At 40.5% G+C, this 21088-nt stretch overlaps 1 protein-coding gene across 7 annotated transcripts in view; it reads left to right on the top strand.

Moving 5' to 3' along the window:
• Positions 1-21088, top strand: part of PALS2 (protein associated with LIN7 2, MAGUK p55 family member) — a 128090-nt gene that overhangs the window by 10617 nt on the left and 96385 nt on the right. For 2 of the 7 annotated variants that reach the window (XM_059933765.1, XM_059933766.1), the window contains exon 2: positions 9609-9725. The gene's annotated coding sequence lies outside the window, so the exon portion shown is untranslated. Of the gene's footprint in view, positions 1-9608; positions 9726-12013; positions 12263-12609; positions 12955-21088 lie in introns of those variants that run through there. The other 5 variants (XM_059933763.1, XM_059933764.1, XM_059933768.1 and 2 more) reach the window with 4 other exon arrangements.

Raw genomic sequence — 21088 nt, 5'->3', positions numbered from 1 at the left:
CAGGGCTCATCTCCTTTGTGTCCCCTTCTAGATGCTTCCTGAAGTGTGCACACTCCTCGGAACACACCCAGCAGCTTCATGCCTTCCTGACTTCCCAAGTCTGGTCCCCATGGCATGTATCCTTCTCTTTCCCCAACACTGTTCACCTGACAGCTCCTTGCTATTTATTCCTTAAGCCCCACCTTAAGCATCTTAAGAAATTTTCTCTGAATTATTTACATAATTGATCTTACCTCCTTTTTTAAAATCACTACTATACTTCATATAAAATGTGATTACACCCTTTATAACATGGTAGTATGTTAATTATTTGTATGTCCATTTCTCTTCCAGACTCTGAGGTCATTGAGAATTGAGATCACATACTGGGTATCTTTATAGAGCCAACACCTAACAAATAGAACCATTAACTTCAACTCTTCTAGACCTCCTCACACTTTATATTGCATATATTAAAATGAACTCACATCACACAATTAATATAACTCTTTTGCTCTGATATTTTGCAAGGATTTTATAATTTTGCTTTTAAAATTATTTAGCTACAAATGAGTGGTTAATTCTCAAAGGGCAATGATTTCTAGGCAATCATTAAGCATAATCATAATTCTCCCAACGTGGGAAATCTGACCTAGAAATTACTTTTAAATATAATGAAATACTAAATTAACAATAACATTTTGCAGATATTTAATAACTTATTTTACATTTTGTCATGTTTTTTCTTTTCATTTTTTTGGAACCAGTAGTGAACTTTTTCAGATCTCAAATATTTCCATACCGCTGAAAAGTTTGTGGGCCAAAAGGACTGTTCTTATGGTATGTAATCAACACAGTACTTCTGCCAATACATACTAGGTATTAAATAAAGAATAAGTATTTTGGTGAATTAATAAATAGCTCTGTGACCTTTTTTATTTTTTGCTACCATTTAGTTAGCCTTTGCCATGTGCCTGGCCCTGTGCTGTTATTTATATATATATTAACTCAATTGATGCTCACCATTATCTCCATTTTTATAGATGGAAGCACCTGATCCCTAAGGATATCAAGGAACTTATCTACTCGGTGCATTGATGGCAGAGCCAGGATTCACTCTAAGGCCATGTCTCAACCACTACACTATATCACCTAAGGTCATGTCTCAACCACTATACTATATCAATCTGACTTACAGCTTCCTTGCCCATAAACTAAAGATAATTATATATTTCTCAAAATACACATATATTTTGAAAATGAAATGAAAGCGACTAGCATAGTACTTAGAACATAGTTACTATACAATAAATAATTTAAATAGTTTGCTAGGGACTGAAAATAATTCTCTTATGCTGAGATAACAGTAGGTGTGCTCAGAACTCCTATTATGTGCTCCCATAGCAGCTGGACTTTTCCTAAGGAGCACCTGTGTTGAATCTAATATATTTGCTTGTTTAATTGTCTCCCTGTCTAGACTATGAGCTCCATGAGGACAAGAACCACGCCTTCTTAGTCACCTTCATACTCAAGTTCCCAGCATATTATCTGACAGAAATATTAGCTACTTGAAATAAATATTAGTTGAATTGGTTAAGTTAGTAAGCACCTACTTGGTGCAAATAACTACCAGGAAAGGAGTAGAAATCAAGTCTTTTGCCAACAAGTAGCCTATACTCTAGTTGGGTTAAAAAAAAATCATAGCACAGTATTTTCAAAGCAATATGTACTCATAATTTGTATAGTAGCATCTCATAAGACCTCGCTGCTTTTTCTATTCATAGAATCCCATAAAGGATATAATATGAAAAACATTGTCATAATTCTGCTAATATTCTTGCTAATATTCTTTTAGCATACTATCATTAAGGTGTAAGAAGAGAACAAAAACACATCAAGCCCATAATGATATGCAAATGATATTGATCTAATCAGTCATGTTTGCTGTCATGAAGAAGTCCACATGATTACAAAATATTTCACATATTGTGTGAACATTATTATAGACTACATCATCATCATCATTAAACACCCATTTGTGTGAGGCACCCTGCTAGGTACCATGTAAAATGCTTTAATTAAACAAGTACAATCTCTATACTTGAGAATCAAGTTCACTCAAATAATCCTCTATTAAAAAAAGTTCTCTGATACTTTTAAAGTATTAAATTTAAGGAATAATTTAAGCAACTGGATCCTATTTTATTGACACTTTCATTAATTTTCATAAATTATCAAGTGTACAAGGTAAATCCTAAAGAATATGGATTCAATCAAGCTTTCATTTGTTTTTTATTAATTTAAACTAGATCTGGTTATTTATATTTATACTGATTTTTATATAGTCTTTATATATGAGGACTCAAGACTTTGTCATGGCTTTCAATTTTATTTCTAAATTTATCATTTGATTTTCAACTTATTTTATGGCATCCTTTTCTCCAAATAATGTCATGCAGTCACAGTTTTTAGTCTTTTGGTACAGTTTCTGTCTTGCTATAATGGTGTATTTTATTTTCATTCCTTATATGGTTTAATCTTTTAGATTTAAATCTTCAGTTCATCTGGAATTTATTTTTTGGAAGGTATTTTTTAAATGTTTTGCCAATTATCTTCACACCATTTTTTTCAAACTTTATCAATTATAAGTAATAACTTTTGCATTCCCAAATTTCTATATATACGTGGATCTATTTCTTGACTCTTGGTTCCATTCATCTATCTATTCTTTCTCCAGTGCTGTATGTTTAAATTACCATGGTCTTATATCTCAGTTTCTGGTATGACACATTTTTGTTGCTATCATGAATAGGATATGCCTTTTTCAGTTTAATTTTCTATCTTGTTATTATGTCTGTGGAAAACCAATTGCATTTTATAAGTTTTGATCAGATTTGACTATCTTTCAAGTCTTTCCTTTTAGTTCTGTTAGCTCTTTTAGTTGATTATCTTTGGTCATTTAAAGAGACAATTTCATCATCTGTAAATAATGATAACTTTGTGTCTCTCTTCCTGTATTAATACCAGATCTCTTTTCTTTTTTTTTTTTCTCATTGCACTGGCTAGAACTTCCAGATAAATGTTTGACAATAGTAGATACAATGAAAAATTTATCTTCTTTGAGAGGAAAGATAATCTAATTAAGAGCATTCTTAGCTCTTAATTATGAACTAAAGATGATTAGCAAATGGCCATGTGCTCTTCTACAACTATTGTGAAAATAATAGTAGTCATAATACTCTCTAATACATAATACTCTCTTCTCTGAGCAAGCAACTGTATCAGGCATTTCATAGGTTTAATTCATAATCCTTAAAACATCCTGCAAGTTAGGCCTATTACACCCATTTTGCAGAAGAGGAAAGGAAAGTTCTCATCTACTGAATAACTTACCCAAGGTTACCCAGCTCATAAGTAGTGAATTCAGAAATATAACCTAGAGCTTTCTGATTCTCATCTCTTCTTTTGTACCATATTATCTGCATTATATAAATAGCATAATGACTTAATTCTGAAATATGTAAATGGAAATATTTGATTGGGCAATTGGTGTAGGTTGCAATGATACACTTCAATATATTTTAAGTATTCAACTTGTGAGAATTATATATGGACTTAGAATGAGATAAATTATAATCATCACTTCTTAGTTTTAAAAAAATTGAAATGAGTTAATCTGATAAGTGTTAAGTACACACAATTAGTCAGTATCTTCATAATTATTTACCTAACTGTACCATATAAGCATATATTGATTGTATTGTGGCTTAACATTTAATAGATGCATAACTTCTCCCACAAACAGATTATGTATGTCAGAACTCTTGATAGAAACCCAACTCAAAAAGTGTCTCATGAATTTATGTAACCAGAAACACCCAGAAGTAAGGCTGACCTCAGGCATGACTAAATCTTCCTTTTCTGAGTTTCTCCAAGTGTTGATTTGAGGAAAGAAAAAAAATTATCTTTCTCTTTGCTGTAATATATTTTTTTAAAAATCCAAAATTTTCTTGATTTAGGTAATATGCCTACTTCTTGGACCAATCACTGAGAGGATGAAGTCCTCTGATCGGCCAGGCTTGGGTCACATGGCCACTCCTATGATTTGAGAGTGTGGGACGCGTACCATGATTAGCAGCCCCACCAGAATCCAGTGCAATGAGTGGTGAGGGAAACATTTTCCCAAAGGAAGAGAGGGGAAGGAATACTGGTTAGATAAAAATAATAGGCATCCATCATCAATTGTAAGCTCTTCTAAGTCAACCAAGTCTCTTTCATCTAGTTGTATTCCCTCACAGCAACATGCAAAGTGGTTATCCATGTAGATAGAAGACATTCATACAATGTAAATACAGACAGACAAAATACACATACAAATAATTGAATAGATTCAGAGTCAGCCATGAACCTCCGTTGAAACAATTGCATTAGCATATGACTTGATTATGTTTTCTCCCTAAGGTAAAGAAACATATGATGTATGAATCAAAGCCTTTCCTGTGTCACCTGGTGGGTTCTCTGAAAGGTGGACTCTGAGAGAGTTCAGTGTGTTCAGTACAGTAGGTATACTTGGATGAACACCTGTGAAAGGAAGGCAAGTAAGATTTGGCAGGGGGAGAAATCAATATGGGACACAGGCCTGAATAACAGCCTCAGCTGTCCCCATGGGGGACTCTGGAGCTAAAATGGCCTCTCAGACTTGCTACATAGGCTGAAGTGGCTGGGCCTTTACATGCCCCTGCTCCATCTGTCATTTAATGTAGACCAACCTGTGAAGGGCTTGGGGCACATCTTTGGGCATGTGGGTTTTCTGCAGCTGACATGATCCCCAAAGGACTGACAGCTGGAGTTCTTCTGACAGCTCTCCTGCAGCTGGGGCAACAAGTCTTTCCTTAAAAGCAGATTTGGGGAGTGCATCTCTACAGCCATCATGTTTTCTAAGGAAATTGAAGTTAACTGACAATGAGGAAAAAAACTAGAGTAATAATTTTTGCAATGCCCTGCTGTAGATAATTTATATAATTTGTCTTTTAAAAGTATTTCCTTTACTCTTAATGTTATTCTTTCCTGGTAGGGAAGTGGATTTACACACAGTGAAGCTGAACTGATGCTCTCCATTCCTTTTTCACTTAGTAAATCCCCGTGCTACAAAACTGTCACTGCAATGTGTTGACAGCTAAATAATGACTGTGTACTACTAAATGAGTAAAAGAAACTCTTTTCTTACTCTTTTAAAATGTGTTTTTTATTTACTATTTTATCACTTTTTTATTTCTTGAAAGACAAGTTCAGAAAAAATGTGCACTTTTCTATAATATAGTTCTACTGTAACAAAAACTACAAACATAGCTTTTCCACAAATCCTACATTGTTAAAATATGCAGTAAGTTTGAAAATCATGGTGATGAGTCTGAGTTAAATAACATGTTATGGAGAACCCTTAATTGTGGTGACTTGCACTATAATTCATTCCGGTTGAATTGACCTGAGAGTTACAAAGCACCCTGTGTATGAAGTGTGGGAATGAGCAGGAGCTTTGCACTTGAACTGACTTGAACACTTCATAGTTATGGAGCCTTGGGCAGGTTAATTTAACCGCTCTTCACTTGTTTCCTCATTTGTAAAGTGGCGATGAAAATAATGACTCAAAGAGGATATAAAGGACATAAAACACTGTCTGCCACATAGGCATGAGCACAATAGATAATTGTTATTATTCACTATTATTATCAAAGCAGGATTTTTAAAAGACCTGGTCTTTCATATTTATAAACAGCTGATATTTTAAAGAGGAATGGAGTGTCCTTTACTCCCTACCATGAAGATGGCATCACTTTAGACTGGGCCATCAAGTTCCTGAATTTTTATTTTTTAACAGACAAAACAGCTTGCCCTGACTATCCACGACACACACACACACACACACACACACACACACACACACACACACACACACACACACACACACACACACACACACACACATCCCCACCCTACTTCATCTTTGTTCCCAGTATCCTGATCATGTTTCATTCATTTGTGTAACAAAAGTGTCTCAGGGGCCTACTATGCACTCTCTTCACTTGGTTTTGCCCTCAAGTCTGCCCTCCAGTATTCTGGAAGAGCATCAGACTCAGAGAGTTTTACCCTTTGCTTCTGTGCTTAATGGCTATTCAGACACTCTTTTTTACTATAATGCCATAAGACTCCTCATAAAGACCTCTGCCTTCCAGGACTTCATGCCTCGCTGCCTATCCAGTGAGCCTAGGATACCATATTGACACCATATATATTCACAATCTTTAAATTTTTTTCTGTTTTCATATATTTTAAAATCTACTTTTGATGCCTGAGTAGAACTGCTATTATTTTTTTTAGCTCGTATATAAATAGGAGAGCTGGAATCTGGAAGCCAGTTTGAAATGAGACTCCCAAAGGGTTAATTAGATATAGCAGCTGGCTGCTGTCTGTTAAACTCCAGTAGCTCAATTAGGGTCCCTGCCTGAAATCTGATTGCCCTTGGAAGAGCTTCTCAGCTGTAGCTTGTATACAAGAGCAAGAGTTCACTTCTAATTAGCAACATTTTTTTCCACTTAATTATCTTTAATTTTAGAAGTCCACCAACTAACAACTTTATCTGTTTCAATAAATGAGCCCCTACTATGAGTAGTATTTTGCCAAGCATTCCTGTACACAGCACCCTGGATTCTTATCTGCAAGTAAGTAGGAGATGGGGCTGGCAGTTGTGGTGAAAAGAGTGTTAAGATAAATATTCAAAGACAAATGATGCTATTGTGAAGCAGAATAGATAAAGGGCTGTAAGAGATAAAATGTTACAGGAATTCAAATGAAAACAGTTGCCTCTGTTTAAGGTGGAGCAGATAAATCGTAGTGGAAAAGGAGGATGTGAGATGGGCATAAAAGCTTGGATTTGGGCCAGCAGAGATGGGAAAGGCATTCCTGCCAAAACAGAGGGGTGGAAATGTAAAGGTGCAAGATATGACTGATGTGTAATATCCCCACATGGGGGCGGGGGAGTCTTGAAGATTGTTGTGAATGACCTTGTGAATAGAGTCCCATGGGCAGTGAGGAGGCAGGGATGATATGACTGACATCTGGCATTCAGATGCACATGGGACTGGACAAGGAGACTTTCTATAGGGCCAGAGGAAATGAACAAGAGAACCCCCTCCTATGAATGACATTGAAAAGGCAAATTTCAAGAGACCTGGGTGCAGGCTGTATCCGTTAGGGAGAGGGTAAAAGAGGCACAAGGGAAACCTGCAGGAGGGATAGAGCAGGGGGGTAGAAACAATACATTTTATTTTATTATTTTTTTTAATTTGAGCTGTGAATGGGTTATCCAGATGGAGATATTCAACAGGAAGTTGAAAACATGCCTCAGGGGAGAGTAGAACTGTAGATACAGATGTGGAAGCACTGAAGATAGAACCCTAAGGGTCCATGAGATTCTTGAGAGAAACAGTGGTCTCTTCTCTGTCTATACTTTCTCCCTCAAAAATCTCTTCCATTCTTAAGCGGAACATTTTCATTTAGGAAGTGGGAGAAGATGACACAAGAGGGCAGAGAAGGAATAACCAGAGAAGTAGAAGGCGGTCCTGGGTCGTAAAGTGTCAGGGAAATAGAAGGAAAGGAGAGGTTTAAAAGGTGGAGAGGCTAACCTCCTCAGACACTGCAGAGAAGTTGGATTGCTTGAACACTAAGCAAAGACGCACCCCGCCAGGATTCCATTGTGTCTGGTTAAGACTCCTGACATAGCATTTATCATGTGATAATTTAATTGTTTATTATTCTCCACCATTAGGTAAGGGTAATTTGGTATTGTTAATTATTTTATTACCAGCATTTACCACTGATAAATGAGTGAATGAATGAATAAACACATGAATGAAAATGTCAGTTGTGGCAGCAGTAAAGTGTAGTTTCAGTTGAGAGAGGAGGGTGTGGAAGCCAAACTCCAATGCCTAAAGTAAATGAATGGTGGAAAGGACAGTCAGGGAGATCAACCGAGATATACAGGCTGTTTTTAATTTTTGTAAGAAACAACAACAAGAAAAAAAAACCCAAACATGCAAATTCTTACAACTGTTGGCTTTAATTGTGGTGACTGAAAAAAAATGAACTGCCCTTGTGTCAGGGAATGTTCTTCCTGGTGGGTAGGAGAAAGTGCTGCTAAGAATAACATTTCTGTTTATTTTGAGATTGTCTGTTAACCTAGTGGGACTTCAGAGAGATTTAGATTACAAGTAAGCCTCTGACAGATATCTATGAAAGCTAGATTAAAACAATAATACGCACAATCAACTGTGGTCCAAGGGCTTGTAAATCAGTGCCAGTTGGAATGCTCAGAGAATTGGGAACAGTGATCTTTAGGCAGCCAGGTGAGACTAATCTGGGGAAGCTTTAGGAAGGAGATAAATTTAAGTTGTTTTGAAAGGGGTCTATTCTAGTCAATTGGCAAAGAGTCTTACAGCACAGGATTAGGTACTTTAATTTGACTACCTGAGGTAATTTGGAGCCACCCCAATATTCTGAAAAGACTTGGTATAAAATGTTGTTTGGAAGATAACTCATTTCAGTAGTTTTTAAATCTGGCTGCATATTAGAATTACCTGAAGAGCTTTGAAAAATCCTGGTGCCTAGGCTATGGGGCAGAACGGTAAAAGCTAGAGTTGGGACCCGGCCATCAGTGGTTTTTTAATGTTTTTTATTTTCTTTGTTTTGTTTGTTTGTTTAAGTTCTCTGGATGATTCCAATAAACAGCCCAAAGTGAGAAGTACTGCTCTAAGTGTAGGGAAAACTGCAAGCAAGCAAGAGAGAGACTAGAATTAGAAAGGTTAGCAAGGAGGCTGGAAATTGGTATCTGACCTAGCTTTGTGAACAGAGATAAAAGGGGTGAAGCTAAATAAAGTATTCTGGAGGAAAGCTTGGTTGGACTTTGTGGTACATGTCAGTTGCAATTTTTCACAAAGCTATATTCCAGGAGCATTGCCGATCTTATTAGGATGGATTAGTTGAAAAACAAACAGGTAGGACCTGCTAAGATCTGGGGCTTTTATTATTAGCAAAATTCTCAATTTCTGAAGTGCCAAAGCAACTCAGAAGAGAGAGAGAGAGAGAGAAAAATCATATTGAAAGTATAGAAGATTTTGTTTATATTTGAAGGCAGAAATAAAGCCAATGATAGATGCTCTGGAATTAAGAATCAAAATTCAGACTTTAAATTGAGTTACAGTTAGGAGAGATATTGGTCTGTGGCAAAATTATGATCCTTTTAGAGTAACCTTGAAGAAAATGAAAAGCCAAACCATTAAGGACACTAAAAGAAAGATTCCCCATCGTTTTCAATCATAACATTCCACCTTCTTGGAACAAAGAATTTGTAACAGGTGTGGGAAATGGATGGGTAGTGTCTCAGAAATGAGGACCTCTCAGAAAGGTGGGCTGGCAAGCAATGATGAGAATTCCAAAGTTCATATTAAATCACTTTAAATTTATTCTGGCATGTCCCACCTTTAAAGTTTAGAGGAAGGGCAGAATGTCATAAAGTGGCACTATTATTTATAAAAGGTAGTGTTTTATAATATATCATATTTGATAAAATATAGGCACTGAAAGAGAAACTTCACTGTCAAGAGCATCCTGAAGACAAGCAATTGAAGGCAGGTGTGGAGCAAAACCATTTTTTTCTGGCTCTGAGGATGAGGCTGAGTCTTACAAGCATGGTAAGTCTCCATGTAATAGCTGTCATTAATTAAAGAACAGACTTGGAACTGTAAATGAAAGATAATTGTTCCTATATTCCTGCTCCCAAATGCTGGGTCCCTGGTACATGCAGGGATAAGGGAGTTGGCTAGGACTGGTCCCAGCTGTAAGTCAGGGAGGACTACATGTTGTGATTTGAGGGGCAGAGACTCCCCTATCTCTCGCTCCCCAAAGCTTCCTCAGTAAACTTCATCCTATTTTCAGGGACTGGGGGTGGAGTAGAAGGTTAGTACCTTGCTTCCAGAACACCCTTGAGAAAATAAAAGCGTACTGTAAGGGATCAGGAACACACCAGAAATGACACTCATCCCCTCTCCCTCAGAGGAGCTCAGGGCACTCCCTGGGTAGGAGGGGGGTATCCTGAGGTTGAGCGTCAGAAGGAAGAAGAGAATCGAAGTTGGCAGGTCTGGGTAGGGTGCAGCAGGGATGAGCCATCGGGTCTCCCGTGGGAAGCTAATGGGTCTGGGAAGCAAGGAGGAGGAAAAGGAAGACCTGAAAGTTTTGCTGATTCTCTGAGAGGAGAAACCTCATTCTTCCCTTCTGCATCCGCCTCGCCTCACTCTTGGGCATGGGGCACTTGCTACTTCATTTCATCTAGCTGGCCTGACTACAAGGTGTGGGGCGGGCTCAACACGTGTCCACAGTTACTTTGTATCCCTTAGTACATTCAGGTGTCCTTAAATGCTTCCAATTTCCCTTCCTCAGGTTTGCTGTTCCAGGAAAGAAGGTTCTAAATTAATAGGCTACAAACTCCCCCTGCATGTTGGTTTGCAAAATTAATGATCCTAACGGAAAAGTAAATTAATCTTTGATGCTTGGTTGAGGCTAAGAGAAAAATCATTGTTTTGGGGGCTGGGCCTTCTTAAACACCTCACCCAAAGCATTCTCTCCCTCCCTTCTGTGCTAACCACACTCACAGAGATTGGGTGGCCGGGGGGCAGGGGGGCCCCGGGGGGGGGGGTTCGGCGAGGGGCCGGACACAGTACAGCTTGAAACTCCATCTCTGAATCCAAAGGGCCATGTTGCAAACATTTATCAAATGCCTGGTTTGTGCAGAACAGTGCAACTGTGCCCAAGAGAAGCCAGGAAAGGCTGCGTAGAAGAAGCCACCTGACGTGACGTTCCTCCCATGTCAAGTTTTACTTGCACTTTCTACATTCACGGTTTGAAAAGACTGCAGTATACATTTTGTAAAATGTAAAGAACACGTCCACAGTTTCTTCAGTTTTCGGAAGAACAGCTTTGCCAAAAGCCCCCATCACAGGTCGGAGGGTTCACAGATCTCTTGGGATTAGGTAGATGTTAAGGGAATCCGAAGTTCTCTGATTGTCTTGCTGTGTTTCTCTAGCCAGAGCCTCTGCTGCACTGCATTGCTCAGTTTCTTTCAACTGAAAAATTAAATCTGCGCTCCTGTCAAAACGCATCATCTGCACACCTGGTCACTCATCCCAGTTCACCAAGCTCTCGGCAGAGTCGAGGTGGAAAGGATGGCAGTCCCCACTTCCGAAATCTGGGAAGGCCAGATGTTTGGGAGGATCTGAACAACTGGTGTCCTGGGAGTTCCACGGGAGACCCGGTGCTATGAAAAGAGCTAGTGTCCGTCCATTTCCTAGCGTGTGAATCAGCCGGGTTGGGCCTTCGGGAGAAAATTCGTGAAGGACACCGTCAGAGCTATGGAACCTGCCAAATACACACGTCAGAAACAGGGGTGTGAGTGTGAAGGGGGAGGGGGGAGATTTTCAGAGGCTTTTCTTCGAGGTCTATTTATCCTTTGTGCCCCACGACTGGTGGGTTCTTAGAACGTAAACTCTTGGTAAGGGCCGGGAGGAGCCTCTTCCGAAAACGCCCAGGGGAGTATCTTGCTCATCAGTAAATGCTGAATGACAGCGGCAATTTCGGTCTGGAAGACCCGGCGCGGATTGGGTCTGGTGACCCTCTCGCGGGCGCGGCTCGGGGCCAGGACCGGGGAGACCCTGGAGAGGCGGCGGGGCGCGGGCGGCGCATCTGGCCGGGACGCCGCCGTCTGCGGGCGCTCGGAGGGGGCTCCACCTGGTCGCCGCGCCGCGGCCGGAGGGGCGGGGCTCGGCTTCCCCAAGGCGGCGGCGCCTCCTCGCTCCCGAGCGCGCACTCCCCGGCGTCCGGCGCACGCGCGAGGCCGGGAGGGAGCGCGCCCCGGCGGCGGCGGCGGGAGCGGGAGCAGGAGGGGGAGGAGGAGGAGGCGGTGGCGGAGGCGGAGGAGAAGGGCGGCTGAGGGGAGGCTGGCCGCGCGCGCGGTGGTGGCGGCGGCGCCGGCGACCTGAGCCGGGCGGAGTGGAGAGCGACGGAGGGGGCGGAGAGAGAGGGAGGCGGAGGAGAGTGAGAGCCGCATTTCCAGTTCCCAACTACGAGTCCCGAGTTTGTAGATGGGGCTGCTCGGCGGCGCCTGCGGCTGAGGAAGAACAGCGGCGGCGGGAGGAGGGGAGCGACGGCGGCGCGGAGGAAGCCGAGGTGCGAGCCGGTGAGTTGCCGGGGCCCCCACTCTCTCGGGTAACGGTCTCGCCGCACGCCGAGCCGGCCGGGGGGCGCCCTGTTGCTTGAGGCTTCGCGCCACGCGGGGACCCCGGCCCGCCCCGCCCCCTCGGCACCTGGGCTCGGGCGGGCGGCGGGGGCGGCGGGGGCTGCTCGGCTCGTCTCGTCTCGCCTCGCGCGGGAGGGGCGCGCTCTGCGGGGCCCCCGGTTCCTGGGCTGCGGGCGTGCGGGCTGGCGGGCCGGGCGCGGCAACGTGTCTGGCCCATGCTGCCGGCCGCCGCGCCCCGCTCTCCGCCCGCGCTCCCCGGCGCGGCCCGGACTGGGGCAGGGCTGCGGCTGGGGCTGGGGGCGCGGGGCCCCCTCCGAGAGGGCGCCTGCACCCTCTGCGGCGAGAGGGGCGTTAAAGCATGAATGGAGAGCCGCGCCGGGGACGGCGGTTGCCGTGACTGACACCTTCGGGGTCGGTCCCCAGTGGGGGCGACTCCGCCGGCTTCTGGCTGCCTCTCGAGCTCCGAGTTCTTGGGGGAGGAGGCTTTCGGCGAGTACTGCTGCCACTTCCGAGGCACGAGACTCCAGTTGTTTGGCCAGAGTGGTTTTGGGCCGAGCACACGCTGCTCCGGAGGCGTTTGCGGCTGAGGCAGTGCTTTCCGATTCTGAATACGTTGGTCTGGAACCAGAAAGGTGCTGGCTTTTTTTGTTTGTGGTTTTTTGGGGTGTTTTTTTGGCTTTTTTGGCGGGGTGGAGGGCCAGGAGCGAGTCGATGGAGGGATCTTACGGTCGGCGTGATGACAGGATGTGGATTGGTTGGTGGGTGTTTTGGCAGAAGGACTTTTTAACACTTTCTTGGGAGTTTAGTCTCAATCTCCCCAGCTCCTGGGATTACGGCTGGAGATTACATCCATTCAACTTCCATCAGTTGGGGCACGTAAAAGGGGGTGGGGGCAGGCGAGGAAGGTAATTGAAGGCTGATGGGGAAGCTCAGAAAATTCTCCGCATTACTTATAAACAGCCGGTTAAGGTCAAGCTAGCCACGTTTTACTCTTTTTCCATGCCTTTGGGGATGGTTGGAATTTTACTTTGTGCTTCCTGACTTGGTCTTCTTGTTATATGGCTCGGAACAGTGGAGGTGCGTTAAATCGCTCTTCAATGAGAGTATGGTTTAGCAGCCATTTCTTCCCGTGAAATCTTTCAGATGGTCGTTGGGAAACTTCCGTATGCCGAATATTTAGGAGAGGTAACACGCTGTTAACCAATGCGGAGATAGTTGCGGTACGCAGGTTAAACAACAGACCTCACGGTATTCTTGTATCAGGCCTGATTATAGTCATGTCTTCTGAGGCCTGATTACAGTAAACAAAGAACTTTTGTGGGTTGTGTCATTTTGAGGTCATCTGTATCTGAAATCTATCATGTATTTAAATTCATGTTTAAATAGACGTTTGCACAATGTATTACTCTTTAAGGTCTATGCTTCTTTTAGTTTAGACTAGGGTTACATAATATACAAGTGGCAACATTTTTAATAGCTCTGTTTTTGTCCTATAGAGATTGTACACTAAATATCTTTATGCAAAAAAAAAAAAAAAAAAAACCATTCCGGGATGTGTGTGTGTGTGCCCTTTTCTAATTGATGCCACTCAGTTGCTTTTCCACTTGGAATTTCAAAATGAATTTTTTCTTTTTTTACATTCTAAATCAAATGAACACTGGAAAAATTAGGGGCTTAAGCAAGTCTGGTAGCTCTATATAAGACAGCGTCATTTTTTGTTGTTCTGTAGGCCAACTGTTGGATTTTTTTTTTTAAACGAATCATTTTTTTCTTAAACATTCATGGGAGCAGTTTGCATTTTTCCTGAGTCTCATTTAAGGCTGAAATTGTTCCAGAAGACTACACAGCCTGCTTCTCTTCCTCCTCCCCCCACCCCCTCTTTTTAGCTTGGGATAACCAAGAAAATCATAATTGTGAGACTCCGTGTATGTTATCTATATTCTGCTTTTAAAATTGAAGTTGTTTGAGTATTTACCATCCCTTTATATACTTTACCATTTAATAATAGATGGTTAGCAGAAGACAACTGAGATTTTAATTAAATGCCCCTCACTTTTTTGACATCCAAGCTTTGTTAAAAGTAACATCAGAAAATTATTGCAAGTTACGAATAATACAGGGTTAGTGCCGGTCAAAGACTACCTAATTATAAAAACACCGAGAAAATAAATGTTAAAAGAGGCAAGAGGAGCCATTTGTACTTTTTTTTTTTTAATTTTATTTATTTATTTATTTTTGGCTGTGTTGGGTCTTCGTTTCTGTGCATGGGCTTTCTCTAGTTTTGGCAAGCGGGGGCCACTCTTCATCGCGGTGCACCGGGCCTCTCACTGTCGCGGCCTCTCTTGTTGCGGAGCATAGGCTCCAGACGTGCAGTCTCAGTAGTTGTGGCTCACGGGCCTAGTTGCTCCGTGGCATGTGGGATCTTCCCAGACCAGGGCTCGAACCCGTGTCCCCTGCATTGGCAGGCAGATTCTCAACCACTGCGCCACCAGGGAAGCCCCAAGTGCTGTACTTTTTATGTCACTTGCTGTATTATAAATTACCTAGTTCTAGGTGGTTTTTTAAAAAGAGTGTCTTGCAAATTAGACATTAGGTTTTTAGCACTGGTTATAATTTTCTTTAACAAGGTGGTTCATTTAGTAAGTGACTAAATTTGTATCAGAACATCACTTCAGGTAGATGTAGTTAACTTGCAAGGGATGTGCTCTTATTTATTTCCGGAGGAATGAACACCTGTCCATTTAGATAAAACAAATACTGGGCTGAGGATATCATTAAATTGTTCCTAAAAAATTGTACTGAGAAAAAAGAACCTATAGATTCTTTCCTTCCAAAAATAGTGTTCACATTTATGAATATCATAAGAGCAGAAAAGCATACGAGGTCTCTTCACTGATATGGTGCTAGTATTGAATTAAAGATTTGATTTCTTCATTGTAGTTACCAGATTCTGCATAGATTACTTTTGGTCAGTCTCACAGGAGCTGCGATCATTTCCCAACTCTTCCTGTTATTTGTATGTGGCCACTGGGGGGAGACTTTACAATTTAGGTTGACGGTATCCCTCCCTCCCATACACCACTACTAATCATCCCTGAGCACTTTGCCAAACTGCTGGAAATATGTTGAGGAGGATGCCCTCAGAATCAAGTCTTGATCGAGGTGTCTAAATGACTTTTATTTCTTTAACTCACACCACACTCAAAAAGTACCTCTCTTTATAGATTGTGTTATTAACAGTCTACTTTTTGGTTACATGGGCTACCTAAATATCTAACACAGTGAAAGATGAGATTCATGAATACATTAGAGCTTTCAAAGATCTGACTTTACTGATATTAATCTTAGAAGCAGTGCAGGTTTAATTACTTGCTTTGCTTATATAGATATTAGTTGTCCAGAAAGATCTGGAGAGAACACCGTCTTATGTGAGCTGTACTGTATCCAAACCTCTTAAAGCTGATTGTTCTCCTAATTTAAAAAGCTTTCAGAGGAAAAGATACTGAAGCATACTTTGTACCTAATTTTTATCATGTAGGGGAAGTTCTTCCTTTATCATAGTAATAGAGATAAGATTGAAACCCACAACTTTGTTGACCATTAAGCTGTAGCTATTCTCAAGAGATACAATAAAGTCAGAGAAGTCTAGTTTCCAGTTTTCTCTTCTGACAATATTTAACTTTGTTAACGTCCAATTCAATAATAGTGAACTCAGCAAAGGATGTTATTTTTATAGTAGCTTAGAAAAGACTTGAGTTTTTAAGTTCTTCTTTAAGACCTTTGTGCAATCTTGATCATAGCATATAGATTCATTCACAGTATAATAAGTAGTACAGAATTTGAAGTAGTTTCTACCATCTTTCCTAGTTTCTTCTTTTTTAAGATGGCTTTGCATTTTTTTCTTAAAACATTTCATAATCCTCCAGAAGAGATATTTTCTGCTTAGGAAATGCTCATTCCTAGCTAACCTCAACATTGTGTTTAATACTTGGGGAGTAGTTTCTAAAGGTTTGTAATCACTGATGCAAAGCAAAATGAGAATTAAAGACAATGTAGTGAGTTTTTCATAAAGCTCAAGTTATTTTCAAATCCTTTCCTCTGCCTACTAGTTCCTATACATGATCTGATTCCTACTTACTTTACCAACTTACACCTTTCCCTCTTAGATCAATTACTCCATTACCACTTCTTTATCATTCCCCCTTGTTCACTATATTCCGTCTACACTGCCCTTCTTTTTTTCCCTCAGAAATGTCATGGCTTGTTCCTGACTTAGGTCTGTTCCCTCTGCCTGGAATTCTCATCCGAAAACATGACACAACTGGCTCCTCATCATTTCAGGTTTCAGTTCAATTACCTTCTCAGATGAGCATTATTATCTAACCACCCTGTCAGAATGGCACCATCCTCATTTCCCTGTATCCCATTACTTAAATTTTTTTCTGCAAACTGTTTATCATATCTGAAATTGTATTTTTATTTTATTATCTGTATACTCTCACTAGAATGCAAGGTCCATTAGAACAGAGATTTTTATCTCTTTTGTTTAACAGTATATTCCAAGAACTTAGACTTGTTCCTGGCACACAGCTGTCATTAAATATAAATATTCCTTTTTTTAAAATTTGAGGTTCTATCCCTCCTGAGGCTTTGGTGTTAAAATGTTCCTTTATGAAATGATTTGAGTAGATGATAGTTGTAGTAAGTAGGCCACTTTTGGCTGTAAGTAACAGAAATCCATTCTAACTGGTATGAACAAAAAGTGAGATATACTGTAAAGATGCAGGAGTGTCTAAAGGAATCCAAGGGTTCGGGCTCTGGAACTCCAGTGCCAGCAGGATACACTTCATCTCTTCTCTTTACTCTTCACTGTGCATTTGCTTCACATCTTCTAATGCTGTAGAGGACCACTCTCTAGCCCTCTTAGTAGAGGGCCATCAGCAGCTCCTTAATTTTCCCTGCACTGGCCCAGACAACAGGAAACAGATTCATCTAGCACCCATCCCTCCCCTGTTCAACAAACTATAATACCATGTTACTAGAACTTGCTTGTACTTGCTGTAATCATGTGAAATAGGATTGGGCAGTCAACCCAAGTAGGTGCCCCAGTGATAATTCATTTTCACCCTTACCACCCCCCCCAAAAGGCTGGTTTCCCCTCTTTTAAATTTTGCTGCTATATGTAGTTGGAAGATTTGAAAAGCACTGTCCTGGGTTTATATAAAAGCAATGTCCTTTTATGGAAGGAATTTACCATCTGGTTGAGGATAATATATACATGAAGGAAAGAAACAGAGTGGCATGAACTAAGGAAAATATTTGCAACTTGTATTATAGACAACAAGCTAACTTCCTTAATATATGAAGAGTACCTGCAAATTGATAAGAAAAAGACCAACCATAAAGTGGGCAAAGATCATGGACAGATAATTCACAGAAAAGGAAATTCAGATCGTTCTTAAACATATATATCAAGATATTCAACCTCACAATATAAATATCAAAAATTAAAACTATGAGACACTATTTTCAGCTATTAGATTGGCAGATCAAAAAAGTTTGATAGTACATTTAAAATTTTTTATTTTATATTGGAGTATAGTTGATTAACAATGTTGTGTTAGTTTCAGGTGTACACAGATTCAGTTATACATATACATGTATCCCTTTTCAAATTCTTTTCCCATTTAGGTTATTACAGAGTATTGAGCAGAGTTCCCTGTGCTATTCAGTAGGTCCTTGTTGGTTATCTGATAGTACTTTTGAAGAGGGTAGAGACTAACAGATGTTCTCACGCATTGCTGGTGGAAGTATATATCAATAGAATTTGATGTGATTGAAATTTCTGAAGATTGCTAAGGTAAATAGAACTACCTGGGAATATGTATAAATTGGTGTAGCTTTTTATGGGAGGGGAAAGAACTAACTTATTTACTTGAACACTAACTTGTGTTGCTTTATTTTTGGCTTTAATCGTGAAATAAACCCAGGCAAAGGTAAAGCCAGCAAGATTCCACACACACACACACCCCGCCCCCCAACACACACACAAAGGAGATTTTTTTTAAAGGATCATATTCAGTTCTCCTTCCCAGGTCACCTTTTCTTCTACCCTAGTACTGGTGAAGTTTGTGTCTAAATCACTGAGATTTCCATATACTTTGTATCTTTTCAGAGCCTTGTACTTTGTTAGCTACTTAGTAACAGTTAAGTAAAGATTGAAGTGAACACGGCTTAGCTTATTGGCTTTTTATAGCCACTTCATAATTTAATGCTTTTGGAAATATTTTGTAAAAAATGATTTATAATTTCACTTAATATATGTACTTCGGATTTTATTACAATAAATGGTCATAGAACACTTTTATAAGTTTATTATATATTAATGGAACTTTTACATGGTTCCTTTGTTCTATGAAATATTGTTAGATCTTAGTTGGGTTAGAAAAATGTTGTGGAAAGATGGGGGAGGGCAGCTGAAATTCATGGACCTTTGCTAGAAAAATTCGTGAGAAAGCGTGAGGAAGATGACTGAGCAGATCAGGGCCACATGCTTAGGAAAGGAAAAGGAAAGAGTGAGGGATTTATAGAAAGTCTGTGGTGGAACCCAGAGGGGCTACATCTTGGGAGAAGTTTTAACCTAGGAAAATGCTGTTGATTTAGTTGAATGCATACTTTGAGGATACATTATATCCTTCATGAGACTTTAATTCTGTAGGTCTTTTGCCATGAATTGGCTCTGATACCAGGGCTCTCTACCTGAGTGGGTATCGGAATCCTTTAGAGTTATCCCACACCAAAGGATTCTAATTTAGTAGCTCTGAAGGGCGGCCAGAGCATGTTCATATTTTTTAAATCCCCAAGAGCCAATATTTGTAAAATAATACATCCTATAAAATATTCTTTTTAATGACCAAATCAGTCAGCATAGCTTTTATGGTCCTTTACCATTTAGATAACTAACCTCAGAAGGTCTGTCTCACCTTAGTCTCTACTTTAGCCAGATTGATAGTCTACAAGCATCTAATTGATTTCCATTGCTTTGCTCACTTTCATGCTTTCCCCTTCTTTGCCCCCTTGTTTCTTCTCTGCTAATAAATGTTTAAGCTTGCCTCCCCCAAGAAGCTGTTTTTGGCTGGCCTCATCCACCATTTATCTTTTCAGTATAGGACAAATTATAACGTAACACTGACATAGCTGGTAGGTACACATCATATGAGGGGCTGATTCATGTGTTTTCACTCCTGAGTCTTGTGTATGTATTCCCCTGTTTTACTGTTTGAACATCCTTATTTTTTCCTCTTTCTACCAAGAGCTTGGAGGTTAGACATAGTTGGCTTAGCATCGATAATGGCATCAGCAGTATATTTGAATGCTTATACTATGTTTCAGGAGCTTTGCTAAGTGTTCTCCACACGTTATCTCATTTGCTCATCAACAGATTTTTAAAAATCAAAACCCTTTTCTGATTGAGTTGGTTTCCTGTGGCTGCTGTAACAAATTGCCACAAACTTGGTGGCTCAAAACAAAAGAAGTTTATTCTCTCACAGTTTTGGAGGCCAGACGTCTGAAATCAGCATCATTGGGCGGAAACAGGGTGCTCCCTCCAAAAGCTCAAGAAAAGACTATGTCCCTTGCTTCTTCTGCAGTTGCTGGTGGTGCCAGAATTCCTTGGCTTGTGGGTGCATCACTCCAGTCTTCAAGGGCAGAATTTCAAATCTCCCTCAGCTCTGTTCTTCTCATCACATTTTCCTGTGTGGGAGAGAAGGAGAACTCTCTCCTTGCCTCTCTCTCATAAGGACACATATGAGGCCCCCCGCTATTGTTCCAGGATAATCTCCCCGTCACAGGATCCTTAACTTAATCACAGCCACAAAGATACCTTTTGCAAATAATGTAACATTCACAGGTTCCAAGGACTAAGACATGGATATCTTTTGGGGGACCATTTTTCAGTCTACCACTGTGATAATTCAGATGGTCCAGAAAAGGAGGGCTGGTAAAAGTCTTTTTGCCCCACCCTCATTCCTCTCTTTCTATATCAGTGTTTCTAAGCTAGAGACAATTTTGCTGTCCCCTCAGGGACATTTGACTATCATAACAGGGAGGCAGTTGCTGTTGGCATCTCTCAGGTAGAGGCCAGGGATGTTGCAGACAATGTACAGGACAGGCCGTCCCTCACAAAGAATTATCCGACCCAAATATCATAGTGCTGAGGTCGAAAAACCTTGTCCTAAAGGTAACTATTGCCAATAGTTTCTTGTATATCATTCCTGAAAAAAAAATCTTATATTAGTACATACGATGAGTAAAGCCCTCTGATATGATTTGATTATGTCTGGTGGTAGTTTTTGGTTGATTGAAAGTTGATTTAAGTGAAGAGTCATAAAAAATGACTCAATATACCTTAAATAACATATTTTCACTTTCAAAATATAAATATACATGCATGCACCAATCTTTTCTTTGAGTATGTATCTTTTGACTGGAGCTCTGGGTCAACATTCTTATATAAACTTGTGTATTATCACCGATCCTAACTTAGGAGCAAAAACTTAAAAGTTTGTGAAGGAATCTGAGTGTAGGATCCTTGTAGTGTTTTGTGACTCCTGGATTGTTTATAGCTGTCTTGCTTACACTTAATTATACAGCAATTTGGATTTTTTGTTTTCTTGTTTTGTCACTTGCTTTCTTTGGGTCTTTCCAAAGCATTCAACTTGGTTTTCATATGAAGAATAATATAGCTCTCATGGTCTTGTATCAAAT

Source organism: Balaenoptera ricei, chromosome 9 (assembly GCF_028023285.1).
Source record: "Balaenoptera ricei isolate mBalRic1 chromosome 9, mBalRic1.hap2, whole genome shotgun sequence".
Lineage (NCBI taxonomy): Eukaryota > Metazoa > Chordata > Mammalia > Artiodactyla > Balaenopteridae > Balaenoptera > Balaenoptera ricei.
The sequence above is the reverse complement of the archived record's forward strand: the minus strand, read 5'-3'. Positions and strand labels throughout refer to the sequence as shown.